Below are 22,895 nucleotides of genomic sequence, written 5' to 3' on the forward strand. Positions count from 1 at the left end.
CCCCCAGACTTTTCCCCTTCAACCAGAGAATTACAGTTGGTGGTTGCATATAAAGAAAAAAAAATGTGATCATCCTTTTGATTTTTGTTGCAACGGAAGAACACAAAAAAAGTACTGAGGTTTCGCTAATGAAATTCTAGACGAATTCCACACTGGCAACCAGATCTCTATAAATTAGCCTCTGATGCTTGCTAGGATTATCGTAAAAAGGGTTCTCTTATCCTGTGACTGTTTTTTGTCCCCAGAAGTCTTAGTGCTTATGGGTAATCTGAGGCTCCTTAAAGGATCAGCTGCATAAGCAGAGCAAAATGGAATCCATAAACTGTTGAATCACCCGAGGCACCTTTAATCTTCTGTGAGGGGGAAGAGATAATTTCTGATGGAGTCCATTTAGTCTATGTGGACCTTCCTGCTATGTCTCTCATGGGAACCAAACACTGCAAATACAGCCAGATTCTCATGGTGTCACTAGGATGGTGGAGGGAGGCTACTGAAGATGAAAAAATTCAGTGTACGAACCTAAGAAGAGCCCTGCAGCTGGATCAGGCTGAAGACCCATTTAGTCCAGCATCCTGTGGTCACAGGTGCCTATGGGAAAACCTGCAAACACTGTCCCTGCTTTTGATTCCCAGGAACTGGTATTCAGAGGCAGAGCACCTCCGACACTGGAGGTAGCACATAGCCATTGTGGCCAGTTCCTCTTCCATGAATTTTGTCTAATCCTCGTTTAAAGCCATCCAGAGAGTTGGTGGCCATCGTTGCCTCTTGTGGGAGTGAATTCCAGTTTTAGTTGTGCACTGTGTGAAGAAGTACACACAGGCAAAGTTTGCAAACAATTGGTGAGGAAGTCCATTCTCTGGGTGAAACCTGGCAAAGATTATGGCTGGGTCACTGTTACATGTCAGGCCACTGGGGCTACAAGTGAGAACTCTGAGCATTGATGTACCTTCTCCATTTGGTGGTCCATGAAAACTGAAGATTGGAGAATCTTCCTGGACAGTATAGTATTCTCAGGCTCTAGAGTGGCTCTGCTCACCCAGGCTGGTTACTGAGCCCTTCAAAACAGGAATGGCTAGAAGGTCTTCTTGTTTGGGCAGGGATTTGCTTCGGTGCATTCTTCAGCTCCTAGCTTTGTCTCTGATGGTTGGTTCTGTTCCACAGTTCTGACCCATTAAGCACAGCTCCTGGCTCTTGGTACTTGGCTTCTCTCTGACTGAGGCTTACTGCTCAGCCCTGACAGTCTAACATCCCATGACATTTGTGTTTGCGTTCATTTTGTACCAGTTTGTGGTCTGTGAAGGCACATGAAGACACCACTTTGCTGAAAGCTAAGAAGGCCTGGGTCAGGTCAGTGCCTGCCTGGGTAGGAGACCATCTTGGAATTACACGTGAACACTGCTTTGAATATAAATACATTCAATTGTGATGGGGGTAAGGAGGGATGGAGAGCGGGGCACTGCATCATTATAGAGGGAAGAACTTCTCTATATTATGGCAAAAGTTTTTAAAAAACATTTTAAATAGCATGGCTTCTCCCAAAAAACTCTGGGACTTATACGGTAGTTTAGGTAAGGGTGTTGATTTTTTTAAAAAAAACTCTCTAGCCTCCCCTACAGAACTTCAGCTATCAATCAGGAGACTATATATATGAAAGGAACATGCTGGATACAGAGACCTTTTCTTGCAGCATTTGTAACAAAAGCCTTTTTTTATTATTTGAAAATTGCACTGGTGGTTAATTTCGTAAGGAGGAGACTTGCAAATCTGCTTTTTCTTCCGTGGAATAACAACAATAAAAATACATAAATGTCCAAACCTCCAAGGGGCTGAAATGTGATTTTGGATCATCACCTGCCTTCCTTATCCTCGGCCCAGCATCCTCAAGTCTTTCATGAAGTCAAATTCCTGAAAGTCTGCAGCCGTCGAATGGAAAAATCCATCCTTAGTGTCCCTCTTCAGTTGTTGTTCCTTTAATTTCCTCCACCCAGTTCCTGAAGGCAAACGAGGGCCCATGTTTTATGCTGTGCCTTTGCACTAATCATTTGTGACAGACAGAGTGAAAAAGGAAATCATTCCACATATTGCTACCAATCTGGCGATAAGGGGTACTAATAAGGATGGACTGCTAGGCAGTTTTCAAGAGTTGATACGATGGATCTCTTTAAAAAAAATTTAAATGTACCATTTGGATTGAACAAATGAACTGCTATTCAAGTAACAATTTAGGGATGTAAAACTGCCCTGTGCCAGCAAAGTTTAGACATGTACTATTACATTGTGGCTGTAAGATGACCTAGAACTTCACGTCAATTGGTGCAACCCCCAGTCTTAGTTAGAAGCAATATTTTGCAAACCTGGGTGGAGATGGGGCATGATAGGGCCATAGCTCAGTGGCAGAGCACCGCCTTTGTGTGCAGAAGGGCCCAGGTTCAATCTCTGGCATCTCAAGGCAGGAGTGGGGAAAGATTTTTGGCTGACAGCCTGGAAAGGTGCTGCCACTCAGTGCAGACAGTACTGAGCTAGATAGGCCAACAGGTCTGACTTGACACAAGGCATCTTCCCATGTTGCTCCTACGACAGCTGCAAGCCAACTCCTCTGTTGAGTAATCCTGACTTGTAGAGAACTGGCTAACTTGGTGCAACTGAGCTGGCTTAATGTTTGCATGGCACCCCTTATAATGTGATGGCAATGGACAGGTCCCAATGGCTTGAACTAGGGATAGGGAAGAAATTCAATTCAGTTCGCATTTAAAGCCAAATCAGTCAAATTTGCACTTTCTGAGACAACATGTGACCCGAAACACAGCCATCCTTCAAAATTCACACTTTTACAAATTTTGGAATGCGGTTCTCTAGCCCATGTTTACAAAAATGCATGTGATAGGGGGAAGCCTGCATAATAATGACCATATTAGTGAAGATAACATATAAAATGCGTTGTATTTGGAGAAATTGCTTGCAAAATGTGTACATTGGTCAAAACTGCATACAAAATGTGTTCATTGGGAGAAATTCGCATGAAAACGTTAAAAGAATTTTCATTAGGATTAAAAAAATGGCAAACTGGTACAGAAATGTGGAAAACTGAATTTAAGATGGGAAAAAATAAGAAACCGAGAGAACCGAAATTGACAGATTCACCCATCCCCAGTTGGAAGGAACAAAACTGTGAGCCAAGAGAACTAAGAGGCTGCCCCTGAGATTCCTCTGCAGTCAAGTTTAGGGGTGTCATTTTAGGGTATGACAGATGGAAAAAAATAGGAAGACAGGCAGTTGTCCTATACCAGGCCCCCCAAAACTTTCTGAGCCTGGGGATATATTTGGAAATCAAAGAAACTGTTGTAGACACTACAAAATACCCATTTCACAGAAGAGGAATTGGATGCTCAGAAGCCTACACCCCCCAAAAAACAAGTAAAATACCTCCACCCCCCCAAACAAGTAAAACACAGTAAAACAGGCAATACCCTCTAAAAAAACCATGCAATTAATTTAACTGAAAAAAATCCAATTAAAAAAATCAGGAGGGGCAGTACCTTGGTGGGTAGCAACGGGAGTGTCTGAGGGCGCAAATCTAACCACTGGCCCATGTTGCTCACTATTGTCAACTATACACTGACTGGCAGCTGCCGTCCAGAGTTCCAGACTGGGGACATTCCCAGCCCTACCTGAAGATGCCAGGGATTGAACCTGATTCCTTCTGCATGCAGGGTAGATAATCTACCCCTAGGAGAACCTGATGAAAACAGGGAGTGGAAATTTCTGATGTTTGCTTGTTCATCCCGTGTCTAGAATGGAAATGAGTCCAACAGATACCATTGGCATTCGCTGTTGTTGCTTTCAGTCCGCAAAAGATATGCAGTTGGTCTTTTCCCCTCACATTTGCATTGTTTCCTTTGCACTGAAATGAATGGGATGGAATAATGCCATGACAATGCAACTTATATTATTTACATAATTCAATATGTAAGTTACATAATTTCGCTAAAGTGGACAGTGAGACCATTAATGTACTTTTTGGCTGAAGATAAACTGCAGCGGAACGGAAACAGCAGAATGGAAAATGATGCCCTCTTACATCCCCATCTACCACTCAGATATGTTCTTTCTCCACCGTCTACCAGGTTGGGTTATTTGTCCATTTAGTCCAGTTTTGTCTCCTCTGACTAGCAGCACTTTCCCAGGATCTCAGGTAAACATATTTCCTATCAGCTGTTTCTTGATCCATCTAACTAAAGAGGCTTAGGATTGCAACCTGGGATATTTGTGAATGATGTACGAATTCTAGAACAGACAAATATCATAAGCTTTAATGATAAACTGAGATTTGGATAGGGTATTCTTTGTAATACAGATGTGTCAGGGTTATGTTGAGTTTGTTTTTTTAAAAGAACTTGATCATGTTCATGAATTTACATCTTAATGTAGCTATCTGTTCTGTTTGTAAGCTGCTCTGGGTATTTATTGTAGAAGCACACCATATAAATGCTGAACAATAACAGGCCTAGCTGGAGATGCTGGGGATTGAACTGGGGCCTTCTGCATTCAAGGTAAGATGTGCATGCCTTCTGCATTTCTGACCCAGGTTCAGGTCCAAATCCAAGCCTGGCTCTGAAGCTTACCATCTGGCTGCAGACAAGCCGCTACTTCTTGGCCCAATCTGGTAAGCATTGTATTAATAAAAGAGATAGCAATAAAAGAGCATTAAGATCTGAATAGGTTTAAAGGAATTCTGGAAGGAGTCCTCAGAAAAATATGGAAGTTGGAAAATAAGAAAGTTAGATTTGTAATTCACTGCTTGTTTTTGATTTCTTTGCATTTCCCATTGTGTTTTCGCTCTTACCTCTGCACTGGCAAGAGCTAGAACCTACTTTTCAATGAAAGGGAGGATTCAAACAAGCACCTGCCAGTGATGCAAAAGTACACTGAAGAGTGGTGGGGGCATTTTGCCAATCCCAGAATGCCAGTCTTCATGGCAGAAAGACTAACAAATCCAATACTGGTTGATTTATGTGCTGCTACTTCCCCCTGAGACTATCAGATTTGGACTGGCCTGATTGCAGCAGGGAAGTCTCGCACAGAGACCAGTTCTGAGCTTGGGCATAACAGTCTAATTATTTGAAAGCCATTTGTTTTCACAGCATGTATTTAAAAAGAAGGAAAAAAAAGAGTGCTTGAGTCAATGGCATTTTAAGGTGTTATTAAATGGTTCTTTCACAGCGGGCTGTCTGTTTTGGTCTTGTTGCCCAGGTCTACACTTGGGGCTGCAGAATTTTACTTTTCAGGGTAGCTGAAAAAGATTTCCCAAAATATCTCTGTAATTCTTTTTATTATTATTATTATTATTATTATTATTATTTTCTTTAAAAGAAAGTTTTAAAAAATGGACACACACACACACGGTGGAATGCAAGATTTACCTTCTTAAAATATATGTAGTACAGCATTCAGCACCCAGCACAGACAGGGCAGATGCTTTTGGAAACTTGAAAACAGCATGAAGTTTGAGTCACACATCTGGTACTCCGAGGTAGACTACCTCTGAACTTGGAAGCTCTGTTTAGCTATTACAGCTAACAACAAAATGATAAACACATGTCCATATGGGTATGATATTTTTATATAAATTCAGAATAGTTCTCAGTGTTCTTTTTTAAAGTACTTAAACTAATGTTAATATTTAATAATTAGAAAGCCCTTTAATTTTCTGTTGATTTTTAAATATATCATTACAGCCCCTTCAACTTTAAATAGCATTACATTAAATACACCAAACCTAACTGATGAAAATGCTAAAGTGCAAATATTTTTAAAAATACTGTATTAAATTGATAAGAAAAAGGCTGAAATGTAAAGCTTGCACGTCAGAAGTCCAATAAATGATTTTGAAAACCTATAGCTTTTTTTTTAAGGTCAGGCCTTTCTAGTTGTTGTGACTAGGGCCTGTTCTGAAACGAAAAGACAAATTCTACCAGGGATACCATGAAAGGGTAAAGTAATCTTCCCTCATCCCTCTGGTTGCCATTAATCAAGAAATTCTCTCAGGATACATGGAATCCTAAGCAATATTCAGTGTGCTGTTTTTGAATGGTAATAAACAGGTTTGAAAGAGACAGTATTTTTATTGAGAATAATTTTGAGATTGCTTTCCCATACAACCATTACTCCAAAAGGTTTGTAATAAGATGTCTGCAGACTATCTGGGAAAACAGAAATGGACTCATCTTGGGCATCCTAATATTTATGAGAAACAGTAGTTGTGTGTATTTATTTGAGATCTATATCATTCCCACGGAATAGAAGCTACGGCCATCAACACTTAATACAGCCAATAACGTACAATAAATGATACCATCAATAAAACTTCTAATAAAATTCATCAATAAAGCCGGCAGAACATTGCAGCAATGCCAAGACCAACAGCAATTAAAGTTACAAAATAGCCAAGCCATCTTCATTACATCACAGAAAAAATAAAGCGATTCTACAAAAGCTCACTGTTATCAAATGGTCTCCCCACTTTTCTAAAAAACACCAGCACCCATTAGCCAGGGTTTGTATGGGAAAGGAGTCCCATAACAAGGGTGCCACTGCAGAAAAGGCTCTTTTGCAACTTGGCACTCTCCAGATGTTTTTGGAACTCCAACTCCCATCAGCCCCAGCCAGTACAGCCAATGGACTCAGAGTTGATGGAAGTTGGAGTCCAACAATACCTGGAGAAGGCTGCCCTACACCTTGAGCTACCTAGTGACAGCACTCAGGCCAAGTTGGATGGCAATAACGCACATGGATTGTTTTGGATGGTCATGTTGTTTTGAGAAATGGCTTAGTATTTGATTATTGTATTTATTGGTTTGCATTTTTGCTGTTCTGCTGTGAGCCACGAGCATATTCATATGGAAAAGTGGCATACAAAACTAAACAAACAAAAGAGGCTCAAAAAAGTGACTGAGCACCATATTTTTTATTAAGATTGCAGCACAATGACTTTCTAAGTTCAGATGATGAGGCACCACATGTTCTTGGGGAACTGCATTAAGTCATTGATAGGCAAACTGGGGGACAGACAAGTATTTACAATTTTGCTGGGAGTCCTTGAGAAAGGGCAGGACAGAAATCCAAACAACATAAAAATATCTTCATGCAAAACAGACAGACAAAGCTTCAAATGATTGTATGACTTCTAAGTTATATTTTACCTTTGTAGTTCCTTTAGTACCACCCCTATATATATATATGTATATATGTGTATGTGTGTGTGTGTGTGTGTGTGTATATATATATATATATATAGTATTTTATGTATTTTAATTTATTTTAATGTGTGATTTTGTGATTTTACTGTTTACAATTTTATTATGTACATGTTTGATTTTATTTTTGTAAGCCGCCCTGAGTGCCCTATTATAGGGTAGAAGGGCGGGATAGAAATATTTAAAATAAATAAATAATAAAGAAATAAATCACTGCAATATCCAAGGGAGAAATCTACCACCTATGGTCATGTCTACACAACAAACCTAACCCAGTTTCAAGCTGGTCTAACCATCATGGTTCTCATCCAAGAACCCAGGGAAGAGGAGTTATGATGAACAAGGCAATTAATTATCCATGATAATTCCTTATCAGCACCTTCACAAAATTAGAATTCCTATGAAGAGTGAATCATGACAACCAAAATGGTCTCAGTCTAGTTGATATGTATAACATAAGGGCTAGAGATGTCCACATTAAGAAAAGTATTATTCACATGATGCTTTGGGGGATGCCATAACAATTAAAATGGTTTCAAATCAAAAGGCAAATGCAAACACAAGGGGTGTGTGTAACAATCATGTGTGCTCGTGGTTAAGAAAACAACCATTGCGAGTTCAGTAGTGTATTCTGAACAAAATCAGTTTCACTCTGCCCTATGGCAGCTGTTGGGCTTACAAATTTAAGAACTTTAAAAAATGAATTTAAAAAGAAAAGGAACAAGTGTGTTCGAGATGCAGGAATTTCACCAGTGTCTAGATGGATGTTTTGAGTTAACATAGCTTTAAAGAGCAGCTATAAGCAAGCATGCCAAAATTCAGGCAAGAGGTGTGCGCTTTTATGGCAGAGTCGTAAACCCACAAAATTAGTAGCTGAGAATGGAAATTCTGACACATTCTTGATATTAATAGTGGGAATAAGCAATGTTTTTGTTTTATTTTGTACAGGCTGAGCTAGTCTCTTGTATCAACGGCGTTACATTGTTTGTTTCTGTCCAGAGTGAGTATGCAAGCTTGTCCTTTTGAGCCAAGAGTGGTCACTATAGATTTGGGTCTCTCCTGGGTGAGAGCTTGAGAAAAGGGTAGTAGGGATTAGGGGTCATGCCCCTTAATATCAGAGTGGATATGGGGCTCAGGAGTAGGGCAGACTTGGAGTGGGGAGAACTCAGCTCAAATCCCTGCTTGGCCATGAAAATCATTGGGTAGCCTTGGGCCAGCTATCCACTCTCAGCCAAACCTACCTCACTAAGTTGTTGTTAGGGATGGGATCCTTTGGCTGGTTCCAGTTTGAAAGCCTTCTGTCGACCTAACAGGCCAGTATTGATTTGAGTTAATTCTTTGTCTGCTAGCGGCTGCTTTTACTGATCATTTTTCCCCTCACAAAGAATATTGATATTAATATTGATATTTTCAAAGGAAATATCGATAAATGAAAGGAAATATTGATAAAATTATCATGTTAATATTGATATTTTTTAGGGTTTTTTTAATCAGTTTTCAAAAATAGCAACAAATAATTGCTACATAAAAAGCTGATCCAGAACAATGGAGACTACGTGAATTAAGGGAAATTTTAATACCAAATCGGGCAGAATTTTAGCACATCCCTAGCTGTTGTGAGGATAAAATGGGGTGCATGCTGCCCTTGGAGGAATGACGAGATACAAATATGATTGGTAGGTATTTTATTTATTAAATGTATTCATCTTTCATTCCCCCTCCCTTCTCCCAGCAAGGTGACTCACAACTTAAGTTAAAAATATTATTCAATCAAAATGGCAAGATAGATATGTACGCAGGTAGACAGGAAAGAATGGGAGGAAAAGCATTACCTCTTTGAGCCTCCACCTGCAATGTGGACTGATATAGACCAGATGCAAGTTGCAGGTTAAGCTCCGCAGGGAGAAACTGGCCTAAATCACAGACTAATCTCAGAATGTTTCTTGGTTCAAGCCCCAGAATCCTTGATAAGGGACAAAGCAGTACACTAAGAGCCTACTGGATCGTCAACCCAGCCTATCAGATCCTCTCTCTTTAGCTTGCCTTGCCTTTGCCCAAGTGACTTTCTTTGTTGCCTAAGAATTCACCCCATGAAGCTGGGTGATCCCTCGCAGGTGGCAAATTAAGCAGCAAGTGGGCTACTGACATAACAGGAGCCACCTTGAATCTAAACTTGGCCATCAGCTTGACCAAAATCTGGAAGGAATCGTGAACTCTAGAAACATTCTTAAGGGGCATAGCTCAGTGGTAGAGCATCTGCCTTGCATGTAGAAGGTCTCAAGCTCAATCCCCAGCATCTCCAGGAAGGGCTGGGAGAGAACCATGTCTGAAACCCTGAGAGCTGCTGCCAGTCAGTGTAGACAGTACTGAGCCAAATGGACCAATGGTCTCAGTGTAAGGTAGCTCCGTATGTTCCTACACCATGGGTTTTCCTTCATGTTTCATGCATAGAGCCCTCGCCAATGGAAACTATTTGGGTATTCTGCAGTATGGTCCTATCATTAGGTAGGATGAACCTGCCACCTCAGGTAGAAGATGCATTCAGAGGCTGGACGGCCAGCTATCAGGGATGCAGTAGCAAAGGATTTCCTACACTATCAGATTACTATTGGAGTCCCTTCCAACTCTGTGATTCTATTCTCCCTGAGACCTGTAAGTGAGCGTATTGCCTCCAGGTTTGTCTGAGGGGCTGTCCTGTCACTAGGGATGTAAGAAGGCATTGTTTTCCAGCAGTCGCGTGCAGCACTGTTTCTGTTTTGCTACAGTTCATCTCCCACCTTATCTCTTAAAATGGTTAAAGAGAGAAGGAAAGCAAAAGCAAGAGGAGATAGAAACACGTTCAGAACCCTAAATGCAACAATACAGCGATTGGTACGTAGGGACAAAGAGAACTATTACAATAGTTATTGTATAGAAATAGAAGAGGACAACAAAGAGCTCTATTCCAAAAGATTAGAGAAATGAAAGGGAAATTTAAAGCAAGAATAGGGATGTTGAATAATCAACAGGGGAACACACTGACTGACCAAGATGAAATAAAAGGAAGACGGAAGCAATACACTGAAGAACTCTATAAAAGAGAAGCCGGGATGACAGATTTATTCATGGAGGAACCATATGATGAAGAACCAGACATTTTAGAATGTGAGGTGAAAGCTGCTCTTAAAATACTTGGAAGAAACAAATCACCAGGAACAGATGGCATACCAACAGAGTTGCTACAAGCTACTGAGACTGAATCTGTCCAAATTTTGACAAAAATTTGTCAAGAAATATGGAAATGAAAAAATGCCCACAGATTGGAAGTGTTCAATATACATCCCAATTCCAAAGAAAGGGGATCCCAGGGAATGCAGTAATTATCGAACTATTGCCTTAATATCCCATGCAAGTAAAGTAATGCTCAAGATTCTACAACAAAAGCTCTTACCATATATGGAGCGAGAAATGCCAGACGTCCAAGATGGATTTAGAAAGGGAAGAGGCACTAGAGATCATACTGCAAACGTACATTGGATAATGGAACAGACCAAGGAATTTTAGAAGAAAATCACCCTGTGCTTTATAGATTACAGCAAAGCCTTTGACTGTGTAGTTCATGAACTATGGAATGCTTTAGAAGAAATGGGGGTACCACAGCATCTGATTGTCCTGATGCGCAACCTATACTCTGGACAAGAGGCTACTGTAAGGACAGAATATGAAGAAATCGATTGGTTCCCAATCGGAAAGGGTGTGAGACGGGGGTGTATTTTATCATCCTATTTGTTTAATCTATACGCAGAACATATCATACGAAAAGCAGGATTGGACCAAGATGAAGGAAGTATGAAAATTGGCGGGAGAAATATCAGTAATTCAAGATATGCAGACGATACCATACTACTAGTAGAAATCAATAATGATTTGAAATGAATGCTGATGAAAGTTAAAGAGGAAAGCGCAAAAGCAGGACTACAGCTGAATGTCAAAAAGACTAAAGTAATGACAACAGAAGATTTATGTAACTTTAAAGTTGACAATGAGGACATTGAACTTGTCAAGGATTATCAATACCTTGGCACAGTCATTAACCAAAATGGAGACAATAGTCAAGAAATCAGAAGAAGGCTAGGACTGGGGAGGGCAGCTATGAGAGAACTAGAAAAGGGCCTCAAATGCAAAGATGTATCACTGAACACTAAAGCCAGGATCATTCAGACCATGGTATTCCCGATCTCTATGTATGGATGTGAAAGTTGGACAGTGAAAAAAGCAGATAAGAGAAAAATCAACTCATTTGAAATGTGGTGTTGGAGGAGAGCTTTGCGCATACCATGGACTGTGAAAAAGACAAATAATTGGGTGTTATAGAGTCATAGAATAGTAGAGTTGGAAGGGGCTTATAAGGCCATCAAGTCCAACCCCCTGTGTTAGAACAAATTAAAGCAGAACTGTCACTAGAAGCTAAAATGATGAAACTGAGGTTATACTTTGGACACATGATGAGAAGACAGTATTCACTGGAAAAGACCATAATGCTGGGAAAAACAGAAGGGAGTAGAAAAAGAGGAAGGCCAAACAAGAGATGGATTGATTCTATAAAGGAAGCCACAGATCTGAACATGGAGAGATGTCCATGACAGATGCTATTGGAGGTCGCTGATTCATAGGGTCACCATAAGTCGTAATCGACTTGAAGGCACATAACAACAACAGCAACATCTCCCACCAAAAGCTACATTATTCATCTCACTGTCCACTGTGGCAAAATTACATAACTTATATAATTAATTAGGTAAATTAATTTAAGTTACATCATCATACCATTATTCCATCCTGTTCACTTCAGTGCAAAGGAAATGCATCTCAAATGGGGGAAACTTGAGCAATTATTTATTGTTTGTGCACTGAAAGCAACAGCAGCATTGAATACCTATCATGATTGTTGAACTGTTTTGCATTCTAGACGTGGGACAAATTATTTAACATTGGCAATTTCTACTCCCATCAGAATTATCTGATGTCTGTACAAGTTGTCAACATTAAAAGTAAGATTCAGCTGCCAGTCCAGTTGGAATCTGGTACTTCGCCTTACTCAGTAAAATGTCTTGAGGCGGCCCTGGCATTCTGTACAGCACCTGACGCCCTACCAGCAACAAATAAACATTGAAAAATACCAGTGCCAGAATGAGAAACCAGAATCAGAACCTCACGGAAACACAACTCTGGAGGCCATTTGTTTTGCACAAGGGTATGTTACTATCAAAAGCCAGAGCTGCCACTTTTCCAAAGACGCCTACTTAAAGATAAGGAAAGAAAGATACCCCCCATCTGGAATTAATTTTTTTTGGGGGGGGTAATCCTCACTTCTCCATAGTTTTCAACGTTCCCCATTTCACACGATTTAACTGCAGAAAGCTCTTGAGATTCTGGGTCTTAGAAGCCAAAGTCGGTGCATTTCACAATAATGTGGCTAATGTGTCAGAACTTGTAAAATAGCTCTTAGTGGTAGACCGCCATTTAGAGTAAGACGGAAACTGGCTTTAAATGGTCACGGCTTTAATATCTAGTCCATTACACTGGAGCAAGGTCTTGTAAAGAGTCAATTATGGGATATTTCTGATTTGATCCACATGCAAGGGAAATCCGCTTCTCTGCCTTTAAACCTCTCTAGTAAGTGTCCTGTTTAAATAATTAGTGACACTTTTTCTTTGATCAAATTGATTTGCTTTGTTATTCTTCTATGTTAATTTGGGAACTTGATCCATGTAAAATCCGGGGCAGACTTTAATCTGCCCTTCAAAAACCCTTCAGCCCTCCCTCCCCCCCATATATAATGGTACTACCAAGAAATTTTCCAGAAAACCCTGCAACTTTTTTTTAAAGTCATCTTCAGAAAAGTAGAATTTAGGCCAATGCAGAAAAGTAATGAAATCCAAAAAATAAAAACCTAGAAAAAGAATGACAGTGTTTAATACAAAATAAGCAATGGTAACTACGTGAAGTCAGTGATCTGATTTCTAAAAAGGGAGGTTATGAGGAGTAAAGTGTGTCTGGAGCCACACCCCTGGTATGGGAAGCCTCACTCCTCGGGGATAGTTCATACATTCAGCCAAACCCAGCAGTAAAGCTGGAGTGTGTATATATGTGTTCCCTTTATGAAATAAATCTCCCCCTGCATGTAGAAAAATAATCCAGAGAGATGACCAAATTCTTTGGCAGTGGATCTACTCTTTTTCCTGACATACTAGCTTTCTAAAAGTGGGGGGGGGGGTTTGATTATGATCCACATTAAACATTTGTATGTTTAAGTAACCACAGGGATCCAGCAATTTTGTGTGCGTGTGTGTGTGAGAGAGATATCTGTTGGGTGGTAGTGTTGGCCCCCTCCTCTGGTGCCATCTATGAAGAATGAAAATCTCAATTACATCTGAATTTTACATCATCTGCTGGTGTGGCAGAACATGATAATCTGGGATCTGCACATACATTTATTTATTTATTTATTATACTTGTATACCACCCCATAGCCGAAGCTCTCTGGGCGGTTTACACATGGCTGTCTGGTGGATTTCTTAAAGAAATGAGCCCTCCCCCCTAGGGTGGTCTCCGCTTGGAGCATCACTAGGTTCTTAAAAGACTCAGAGCACCGTCCCATGTGCCACATTTGCACACAACTTGCATATGTACTTTAAGGACTGCCTGACTTTCTACATCCCATCTCGACTCTGATGGGGCACTCTTTGTGGTTCCTCATGTCCCTGAGGTTCGGTTGGCTTCCATGAGGGTACAAGCCTTTAGTGTGGCAGGTCCTGCCTTGTGGAACTCCCTCCCAATAGAGGTTTGGCAGGAACCATCCCTTCTGTCTTTCAGGCATCTCCCAAAAACGGAACTTTTTAAACAGGCCTTTTAATACCAATTTTCTTTGCCAACCAATGCAGTACTTATGGATGCTTTTATTATTGTTTCTAACAATGTTTTTGTTGGTTTTTAACTCTACCATGTTTTTGTATGTTGTAATGCCACCTTAATATGCTTTTATGAAGTCTGTGTGTTGGAATTGCTTTTTAAGATGTTTTTAATGCTTGTGTAAAATGTTTTTAAAGATGTTTTGTTTTAATATGTTCTTATTTTGTTTTTAAGATGTTTTAGAGCATTTTTAGAGTTTTTGTTTGCCACCCTGGGCTCCTTCTGGGAGGAAGAGCAGAATACACATTTAATAAGTAAATACATAAATAAATAAACATGGAAACTGTGGCTTATAACTACTTTAATAAATAAGTGAATATGCTAATTTATATGCATGGGTGCAAATTTGGGCTGACTTTCAGATGGGAAAAACAACTTTGGCTGTTAAGGCTTACTCCCCTAAGAACCGTCCTGTAAACAAAGCCTGTGTTCAGAGCCACACTCCAGGGCTGTGCACATAGGTGGTGCCAGACAGGTGCTGCAATACTTGAAGGGAGACATCAACAGTGAGTGCTGTGGTTAGGGACACAGTATCTTTCAAGGTCTTCTGCCTTGGAGGAACCAGCATCCTTAAATTTTTGGCCCACAGCATGACTGCCAATGAGAAGGCCCAGAGAAAGAGCTAGGAGTCAGAGCAGGGTTCCCTAGCATGGCACCCTCCAGAGGTTGCTAGACTCAGAATCCCATCATCCTTGACACACTGGCCATGCCAACTGGGGCTGAAGAGAGTTGGGAGTCCAACAACATTTGTAAGGCACCAGGCTGAGAAGGCGGGTTGGGGCCTCACATTGTGGGAGATCACATTGTGCTCATCTCCTTTTGCTCTTCTGTAAATAACGTGCAGGGGAATAGGTTAGAGAACTTGGAGAAGTAGATGCTGGAATACACAGGCCTTTGGTCTGATCTGGCAGGGCTGCTCTTAGAGAACTTTGGTGGCTAGGTGTAAAACGTCTGTTGGGTTCCTCCCTTAAACTTGGGGGGGGGGTTTGTTTGCAAAGGAAGTGCTCCAAATCTAGCATTCTGAAGTCATTTCTAAAAGAAGCCTAGATCAGATTGTTGTATTTCAAGCGCATAACAAACTAATCTCTGCATAATCCCTCCTTAAAACACTGCTCACACAGGTACATTCTACAAGTGGGGTGGGGTATGGACAGACATGTAAGTCAGAGCCAGCAGATCTGCATGGCATCTTTGCTGTAGGATTAATGTCTTGACGACCTCTACTGTTCAGAGAATGTACTGTAGCAACCATGCTAACACCTTTCTTTCCCTGCACTCAAAAGACATCAGGCACATTCATTTCACACAAGCCACAAAACCACTAAGAAAGAAAGGTGGGGGGCAGGAACAGTGACGGTTCACAAACCAAGTCAACAAAAGTAATAGCAGAGTTGTTGCTTACGAAGCATCTCATCACCAAGAATCAAGTTAGGGATCTTGAAGATTCAACGGTGTCTTTTCCACAAGTACAGCTCTAATTTGCACCCTAAATGTGGCTTTAATGTGTGAGGAGTTGCATACAAATGTGAAGGGGGAGGTTCATCAGAATGTACACTGTAATCAACAAACATAGGGACATGGGAAGTCGCCATATACTGAGTCACAATATTGGTCCATCCAGGTTAGTATTGTCTACACGGACTGGCAGCAGTTCTCTGGGATTTCAGACAATTTCCCCCCAGACCTACCTGGAGATGCTGAGGAATGAACCTGGGACCTTCTGCATGCAAAGCAGATGCTTTGCCTTGGAGCTACAGCCCTTCATGAATTATGTTCCTATGCTGTTCCCATTCCTTCCACAGTGGGGCTTGTGCAGAAGTTCTTGATGAATTCTCTCTTGATATGATCAACTCAGCTATCAGACTATCCCATATCTACCCCATACATTCCAAATAAAGCCCCCCCCCGCCCTTCCGCTACAGTTGCTATGCAATCCTAACCATATTTACTAAGTATGCTTTGGATTTGAGTGTCGGGTATCTATAATATTTTTTCTGGCGTGGGTACCGGCGTCGTCTTTGAGGCTGCTCTGACACTAGTCTGAGTTTGTGTGAAGGGTTCTGCCCGTGTCCGTTGCTCAGTCTGTCACTTGTGTGGTATGTAAACAGGAATGAATAGATCTATCAATTTCAGTTTACCTCTGTTTCACATTTTTCCTTTTTTAAGTTCAGCTCACCATGCCTCCTGCACCACTGTGATTTTGAAAATTCATGAGCACTTCAGTGTGCTTATCTCTCAATATATTACATTGCAGTATTATTTCTTTATTAGTTGCCTATTACAAAAACAGGGTTGTATCCAATGTTAGTTCTTCTCAGAGGAGACCAACTGAAATAAATGGGCATGACTAATTTAGGCCCACTAATCTCAATGGGTTTACTCTGAGTAGGACTAGCAACAACTACCACCCATGGTCTCTAGGCAACTTAAAACGAGAATTAAAATAAAATACACAGCAATCATCAATACACTAAAAGTAGAAGAAAGAGTGAGAACTTGAAGAAATCACTTCGACAACAGCAATAGCAAAACAGGAGCTGCATATGGGCCATTATAAGCCATTGTTTATTACTACTGTTGAGATTTTAATGTTTTAATGTATTTGTATGTTTTTATTCTGTACGTCGCCCAGAGTGGCTGGACAACCAGCCAGATAGGAGACTAACAAATCAAATAAATACATAAATACATTGTAATTCATTAAATGTGGATATTTTTGTACGCATTCTTGCCTAATATACACATTCCTGCAAGGAATTTCTCCTACACCGAATGTATTTTTTGTACGTTATCTCCCCCCTAATATACACAATGCTGGTTGGAGAACTGCACCACAAAATCCTGAGAAGTACACGTTTCAAAAGAGAAGTACATTTCAGTTCATGTATTGTTTCAAGATGAGCACATTAGGTAGGGCAGGCTGTGAACGGAATTTCTCCCCAATTTATATATATAAACACAGCACCCTGATTCCTATACACATTTCAGACAGTGGTGAGGGAATGGACGGTGACATTTTTTACTACGGATCAGTAACATGGTGCCTGTGGGCACATATAAACCCACGGAGGCCTTCCCAGGTGCTTGCAAAGTCCAGTCCCCCCAAATTGCTGAAATTAGGCTTGAAAGAAGCCTTCTAGTGTAGCCAATGGAAAGCTTTTTTCAAGTCTAACTGTGTGACTGGGAATTGTTTTTTGGGGGGGCTGTGGCTGTAACCCCACTGCTAAAAATGCCCCACCGCACCACAACTAGGCTTGAAAGCAGTCTTCTAGTACAGCCAATGGAAGGTTTTTTTGGACACTAATTGAAATGGGGGAGAGGCTAATTTGGGAGTCATAACTGGGCAGGTTGGATTTAAGGTGTTCCTTTCCAGGTGAGACACCCATCCCCCCATGCATCCATTTGTAGTTGCAGTTTGTGCATGATTACAGAGTGTATGTGCATGTGTGATGGTGGTCGGCATCTGCTAAAAGATTTTTTGTTTTGCAAACCTTATCCAGACATGTAATTCTGACTTTGGCATGTGATTTTCAATATGTAGCACAGTGGGGAGGAGAGCCTGGCTGGGAATCCAGAGAATCTACTGGGTGTCAAGGGCCAGATAAAGGTCACCCCACAGCGAATGGCTCAGGGGTTACGTGCCCTGCCACCTGTGCAGCCGTGGGCCAGCTGCAGAGTCCCAAGGAGCCCAGTTGCCCCACAGCTGGCAGTTGCGGACAAGGAAGGGGCTGGCTGTGGCAAGCTGAGCAGGACCTAGCCAGCTGGGGAGGACTAGCCTCAGAGGGAGGAAAGGGGAAACCCCCTCTGAATACCGCTTACCATGAAAACCCTATCGACTTGAAGGCAGTCCATTTCCACTTTACACAAATGCATACAATTGTTTTAAAATTGCTGATTTTATTTATATTTTGATTTTTTTTTGTGTCAACTTGCTTTTAATGTTTGTCTTCATTGGTATTTTTAAAATGGATATTTTAGATTGCTCTTTGTAAACAGCATAGACGTTTTCTGCCAAGTAAGTGGAATATAAATTTTGTGAACTAATGAAATGAACTGAGTTTCTCAGTTTTGCAAATGTGCTCATGGGCATAAAAAGTCGCCTTTTATGACAGGTAGGGCACTGCATTTATGAATGGCCCCCTTTCAGTAAACGCACATACCCCTCATCGCACATAGAAAACTAGTACAGCAGGGATAGAATTTTCTCTGTGATAGGCTACTTGTTTTAAATTCAGAGAGTTTTTAATCTAGGGGGACCATTTAAAAAATGATATCCTGCCTTCACCTTCATACAGTATGCAGTTTGCTCTGCCACCTCAGGATTCTAGCAGCTTATTCTGTTGCGTGTATCGACCAGTTCAGAGTCATGATGAACTACACAAGTAGATGCGTTAAGACATGCCTGGGATTAGAACGAGAGCAACTACAGGGGCAGCAGTACCCATATCTCGAAGGGTACATGTAACGGAAGACTAATTGCAACAAAAATACACTACACATGACTCTACCCATCAGACACCCTGCATGCAAAAAACACCACCTGACCGCTCCCCTTTGCTACCATAACAGCAGGCTTAAGACAAACTTGCTTCTAGAAGAAGGGGGAAGGAAAGAACTGACTCCAGGAATGATACCACGTAAGCATTATAGCTAATCTAGATACTAAAATAGTCCCCACCCCACCCTGTTACCTTACAGAACTCTAAGCACTCAGCTGACATTGACATATCTCTCCTCTTCTGAACCCCCTTGGCCAGGAACGAAAGCATTTATCTCCCTAATTTCACAGCCAGAATAAGCCAGAGAGATTAAAGGACTTGGTGAAGACTGTAGAACGTCAAAGAGCAAGCACACTTTCTGCGTTACTGCACTTCCAATATAGGGCAGTGCTTCCTAAACTTTCTTCCCTATGGACCACTTGAAAATTGTTGAGGATCTTGGCGGACCACTTAATGATTTTTCTCCCTTTTGTAGCAAATGTTAATGCACTGGGCTAGAAGCTGTATGATTTTTATTTTTGTTGCTTCTTTTTTGTATTTTATTATATTACCATTTGAATTCCATAGACTGGGATAAGGTCTCTACTTAAAAGGCTTTTTGAAAGAGGAAGGTCTTCCGTTGGTGCCAAAAAGACAACAGAGACACTGCCTGTCTAATACTGAAGAGGCAGGAATTCTAAAGCGTCGGTGCCACAACACTAAAAGTCCACTTCCTATGTTGTGCAGAACGGACCTCCTGATGAGATGGTATCTGTAGGAGGCCCTCAACCTGCAGAGCGCAGAGACTGACTGGGTATATAAGGAGTAAGATGATCTTTCAGGTACCCTGGTCCCAAGCTGTATAGGGCTTTGTACACCAAAACCAGCACCTTGAACTTAGCCTGGTGGCTATTGGGCAGCCAGTGCCTATGGGCAGCTAATAGGCAACCGGTAGCTAAAGAACAGCCATTTACAGTTATTTTGGCATGAAGCAGTATACAGATAAATAACAAAATATTAATACCCCCACACCTTTCTGTCCCTAGAAAAGCACACTTGAGGTGGTTAACTTCTGTAATAAAAGCAACAGAAATAAAAAGAAGCAACAAATGTAAGAAGCAGCAGCAGTGAGAGGAATTCCAGCAATAACAGAGGAGACGCCTTCTTACAAAAATGGCCTCCTGGAAAAACATGTCATTAAAGTGCATAGAAAGTTATTATCCCGCTTGATCTTCACCAAGATCTTTCTTTGCCACATTTGCCTGGCCATTAGTTCAGGTGGAGGCGCTAGCTCCATTCTGGGACTGTTGTCCTTGACCAAGGCTTGGAGTTCACTCAGAGGCATTAGGCCTTGGCAGCCTCCAGGCCTCTTCCCACATAAGCTGCTGTAAGCTCATGTCCAGAAGGGCTGTGTCGACATATCGGAGAGGAAAAGATGTTTGGATTAGCGGAGAAAACCCATTTCAAATCTCAGATGATAAAACACCCTAAATCCTAATTGCAACTTTCATCTCGCGTCTTAAAGGCCTCGCTGCCAGCTGATATGCCGATACCGATCAAGTGTTCACGTTTGATAAGTGCAGCTTACTGGGATGCCCAGCATCGCTGGCTGACAGAGTTAGCTCAATAGGATCCAGGCTCCGAAAGGTGATTATCTGCCTAAAGGAGGAAGAAGATGAGCCTCCAAGGACAACCTTGTTTGTCAGTTTGCACACTTAATCAGAACAAAGCTCATAATGCTAACAGCTTCTCTGTGTTATCAAAAATAAAACAAAAGCCACTTTTAAATTAATTTTGAGGGGGAGGGAGGGGGGAGTCACAGCTGGATTACTTTCGGCTGCAATTTTGCCAAAAGGTAATTACTCTCTGAATGCTATAAACATGGGCGTAGGTTGATATTAGAACAGTGTAGAGTAGTGTTTAGAGTGCCGGCCTAAGATTGGGGGGACCCAAGTTTAAGTCTCCTCTCAGCCATGAAGCTAAATGGGTGACATTGAGCCAGCTACTGTCTCACAGCCTAACCTACCTCACAGGATTGTTGCAAGGATAAAATGGGGGTGGGTGGGAGCCATGAATACTGCCTTCAGCTTCTCAGAAGAAAGGTGGAATGTAATTACTGATGATGATAGGATATTGAGGGATTTTGAGTAGCTGCACCCAGCCACCTATTGACATTGCCGCCATTTTGAACCTAGCTGTCCAGGGTCAGGGGCATCAGCAAGGCCCACCAGCTTACAATGATCTCAAACTTGAGGAAAAGGGCTGTAGCTCAGTTGTAGAACATGTGCTTTGCATGCAGAAGGTCCAAGGTCAATGCCCGACATCTCCAGGTTGGGCCTGGAAAAGACTCCTACCAGTGCCAGTCAGAGCAGACAATACTGACCTAGGTTGTCTGGCTTGGTGTACACGCGTCTTCATATGAAAGACGACTGTATGAAACAGCATTAGTGGAGAAGGTGACAGGTAGCTGTAGAATGACCTGGGGGAAAATACAGCTGGATAAATTTCATGAAGTGTGTTTCCTATTTTTTTTTGGTATGTAAATTGTCATAAAGAAGAAATGCATCTCTCAATTTCCCAGTATGCCTTTTTGGAGGTATAATTTTATAATATTGTCTGGTGTTTGTTGCTGGTGTGTTAAACGGACATTGGATGCTATTCAATACTAGTGCTACTCAGAGCAGACCCACTGAAGCAAATAAACATGACTAACTTAGGTTCATTAATTTTAATGGGTATATTTTTTTAGCAGGACTTAGTTGAACACAACCCAATGACTGCATGTGCTACTTGTAGCCTTGACCCAAGTCATTGTTTATTTATCTTAAACATTTTCAATAAAAAATGTTTTTTAAAAAGAAATGTTTTAAAAGGGATTATAATATCATTCCATGATAATCTTCCCTCTCCTTCCTTGTCAAGTAGTAACCTCTGGGTCAGGGTAGAGAATTGGGGATTTCTCCCCAGCGGCACTCCCTTTGGCTTTAAATATAGAGAATTGTCAGTCATGTATGCTCTGCCCTTCAGCCTGAAGCCTTGGGATTTTCATAAGAGAACTGCCCCGGTACCCAGGAATCTCCCAGTGCCGCCATTTCTGAGCAGCCATTTGTTGTTGCATCACTGTGGCCTGCATCCCTCTACTTGCTCCTTGGTGAGTCCGCCCTCTCCACATCCTTACTAGAGATGGGGGAGACATTCGATTTAGTTTGCATTTAAAGGAGAATTTATCAAATTCACATTTTCCAAAACAATAAGAGAATTGAAACATAGCCATCCTTCAAAACTTGCACTAATCCAAATTTTACGATGCAGTTCTCCAGCCAAGCATTTTTTTTACAAAATGCATATATTAAAGGGAAATGTGCTTAAGAGTATATATTAGAGAAACATATAAAATACCTTATATCAGGAGAAATTGCTTGCAAAAATGTGTTTATTAGGAGAAATTTGCACTAAAACGCTGAATAATTTTCATGAAGATTTTTTTAAAAAAAACCCGTAAATTTCTGCAGAACTGAATTTAAGATGGGAAAAAGGAGAAACTGAGGGAACTGATATTGGCAGATCTTTCCATCCCTAATCCTTTCACATCAACATGGCTATTCTAGGTCACCAAAGATGGTGGCACACACCATCGGAAGGTGGAGCCTGTGGAAATGGTATTGGGTGGACGGACAAAGGCAGCGGGTGGGAGGGAATGGAGAAAGGTCAGGAAGCCAATCCAAATCTACAAACTTGTTCAGCGAATAGATTTGATCCAAGACCAGGACCACCCTTGTTTGACTTCTGGGGTATAATGTAAAGCGATAAGCTAGAGAGATGCTTTGTCCAGTCTAGTTTCAACGAGGCGGCAAAATCTGCTTCGGCTGCTAACAGTATACTGTTGTGTATCATCCAATAATACCTTGGACATCACTATGTGGAAAGATCTATATTTTAACAACAACACAAACGTACATACATATGTGATGTACCATTTCTTTACACACCGCACAGAAAAAAGTCAATGGCTCAAACTTCTCAGTGCAAGCCGGCACATAAGATGGAAACAGGCCTAATGCCTCTTTCTAAAGACATGAGCCTGTCAGAGCTAAATTGCTAATGCCCCTTAACTACATTAAGATAACACCAAGGGTACAGGCCAGTTGCTTTATCTCTGCTTCCGCTCTGCACTTCCATAATGTGATTCTAATGCAACATGATCACCAAGACT

At 41.2% G+C, this 22,895-nt stretch overlaps 1 protein-coding gene across 1 annotated transcript in view; it reads right to left on the reverse strand.

Annotated features, from left to right (window-relative positions):
• Positions 1–1,676: 1,676 nt before the first annotated feature.
• The window catches only part of BRIP1 (BRCA1 interacting helicase 1), a 211,507-nt gene continuing 190,288 nt past the window's right edge, over positions 1,677–22,895 (reverse strand). The window contains exon 20 of the transcript XR_009759861.1: positions 1,677–1,991. The gene's annotated coding sequence lies outside the window, so the exon portion shown is untranslated. The remainder of the gene's footprint in view (positions 1,992–22,895) is intronic.

Source organism: Rhineura floridana, chromosome 21, assembly GCF_030035675.1.
Source record: "Rhineura floridana isolate rRhiFlo1 chromosome 21, rRhiFlo1.hap2, whole genome shotgun sequence".
Lineage (NCBI taxonomy): Eukaryota > Metazoa > Chordata > Lepidosauria > Squamata > Rhineuridae > Rhineura > Rhineura floridana.